The 2,577-nt window shown below is 44.2% G+C and overlaps 1 long non-coding RNA gene across 1 annotated transcript in view; it reads left to right on the forward strand.

Moving 5' to 3' along the window:
• Positions 1 to 1,325, forward strand: part of LOC309394072 — a 23,781-nt gene extending 22,456 nt beyond the window's left edge. Inside the window, exon 3 of the long non-coding RNA XR_014175692.1 lies at positions 780 to 1,325. This is a non-coding gene — a long non-coding RNA (uncharacterized lncRNA). The remainder of the gene's footprint in view (positions 1 to 779) is intronic.
• The last annotated feature ends 1,252 nt before the right edge of the window (positions 1,326 to 2,577 follow it).

Below are 2,577 nucleotides of genomic sequence, written 5' to 3' on the forward strand. Positions count from 1 at the left end.
TGGCTCCTGTTTTTTTTCTGTGGGAAACGGACCCAAGTGGCTCTTTAAGTGTTCAAGGTTGCAGACCCCTGACCTAGGCAAAAAAACCTCCAAAGGTATAAGTACAAATTAGGCGAAATTTAGCTCAAAAACAGTAACTGTGAAAGGGACCATTCTTTAGTCAAACCACATCTGGAATCCTATATTCAGTTTGGGTCACTACATGACAAGAAATATGTTGGGAAAAGTGCCAAGAAGAGCAACTAAGACGATTAAAGGCCTGGAGATAAAAATATATGAAGAACGATTTCAGGAATTGGCTATGGTCAGCCTAGAGAAAAGAAGGGCTAGGGGGGACATGATAGCAGTATTTGAGGTGTTGCCCCAAAGAAGATGGAACCAACTTATTCTCCAAAGCACCTGAAGGCAGGACAAGAAGCAACCTGGAATTAAGGAGAATCTTCCTAAAGTGAGAACAATTAAGTAGTGGAATGGATTGCCTACAAAGTTGTGGTTGCTCCATCACTGGAGGTTTTTAAGAAGAGACTGGATGATCATTCCACTTAAATGGTGTAGGGTCTCCTACTTGAACAGGGGCTTCGACTAGAAAACCTCCAAGTTCCCTTCCAACTCTGTCATTCTTTTAACTAAGTATGGTAGCCATTGGTTTTTGGAGCTTCGTAGGTAATGAAGAAAGTTAGCACCCAACCCCTCTCCTAGAAGAATGAAATATTTTAAAAGGCAGAATATTACATTTCCTGGTTGATGAAAGATTAAACATGTTTCCCTGCCCCCAGCAGATATTTGATGCCCATTAAGAAAGACCGGGCCAGCCTATCTACAAGACAAAAGACCTCCAGCTCCAAGGTGATGGGATTAAGACAACATCCTCCAGGACATAATAGAATTAACCCATCTAGCAGCAGAGCTGACCACATTGCACAATCACTGGGGACATTGCATCACCCAGCAAGCTTCAACCAAGCTTGGGACTCAGACAGCCTACAACGTTAGCTATGACTCCTACAACAGCCAATAAAATAAGTGTTCTTGCACAGTGCAAAGCCCACCCAAGAGAGGGTATAAATAACTCTCTCAACTCCAGGTGGTCAGCTGCCCCAGGACCATATACTTGATAGTTCTACATCATTAAACCAATTTCCCAATCAGCCTCCATGTTTCCAGTGTCTTTCTCCCCGCTTGGAACTGAACCAGGTGGATATTTCTCCCGACAGTAATAAAGAGCAGATTCAAAACTGTCTTTTGGCTCCTCAATGGGCCAATGATTTCCATTTTCTGTGAGACATGAGTCCTCCATGACACTTAGCTAGAACTCTGGATCAAATTAGTTGAGGGATAGAAACATGATTATCGTAGTCCAATCATCACTAGAAAGTTGCATGTTTCCAACGTCCAACTGGATTCCACTCAAAATGCCTTAAGCGGTCTCCCGGAAAGGAAGACGCATAGAAGACAAAGCCACAGAGGTCTGGAAATACCTCCAAAAGATCCCACTTCACTTAAGAGCGTTCTTTCCAGTCATAGCTGTTGATCAGCATCCAAACACAGGGGATGTTCGTGAAAGTTCCTCTGTTAAACTGTGTGAATTGGGATACAGGTGCCCTGGGCGTGTAAAGACTATGACAGAGTTTGGAACTGTGACAGAGTTTGTTAAAAAGCTTATACTCACTGATGGGAAGAAACCATAAAGGACACTATTGCTCAGATCTGAATAAACATGTCATTTAGAGAGAATTGGAATCTGTCCCTTTGACCATTCAATCTAGAGAGCGTGGGTAACACAGCCAAGGTCAGCTTCTTAAGATCCCAAAGCTGCACTGAGATCCCAAACTGAATGTTTTGAAGGCTCTCCAAGGAACACCCTCCCCCACATATACTAGGATTGCTATCATGTTGTTGTTAAGTCCTGGTGGAATTGTGCCATGATGCAAATCCATTGGCAGATTGGCCTATTCTTCTCGTCTCCACCCTCTCCCCTCCAGACCTTTTCATTGTCTTCAGATATACCACTCACTCCCTTTCCTCCCCAACATCTACTCACCTTCCCTCCCTCGATTCTGTACAATCCAATCCAGATTTTAAATCGCTCTCGGTAGTTGGTTAGTAGAAAAGAGGTTATGGTGTCCATTTCCCTTTGGGTGAGGATGGAGGCAAGGTGGGCGTGTTTGCCAAAGGAAGTGCATTCTGTCTGGGAGACACCAAGAAGACACAGGTGAGGACTTCCTGCTTTAGATGCTGACTCTGTCCTTTAGATCAGGCTCTTCAAACCTGGCCACTTTAAGACTTGTGGACTTGAACTTCCAGAATTCCCCAGTCAGCATGGCTGACTGTCAAATTCTGGGAGTTGAGGTCCGCAAGTCTTAAAGTGGCTAAGTTTGGAGACCCCTGCTTTAGAACCCTCCCTCAGTTCCACAACTATCCTTGTCCTTCCTGCTGATTCCCCAACTCCATCACCCTGCGCCTGTCTTCACAACATCTAAACTCTAGCCTGGAATCAAAAGCAATCGTCCAGGCTCACTGCAGCATTTATCCCTTCCAACTCTGATTCTGTATTCTAATCTGCATCAATATGCATAA

This window comes from Natrix helvetica (assembly GCF_964273705.1).
Source record: "Natrix helvetica genome assembly, chromosome: 6".
NCBI classification, from domain to species: domain Eukaryota; kingdom Metazoa; phylum Chordata; class Lepidosauria; order Squamata; family Natricidae; genus Natrix; species Natrix helvetica.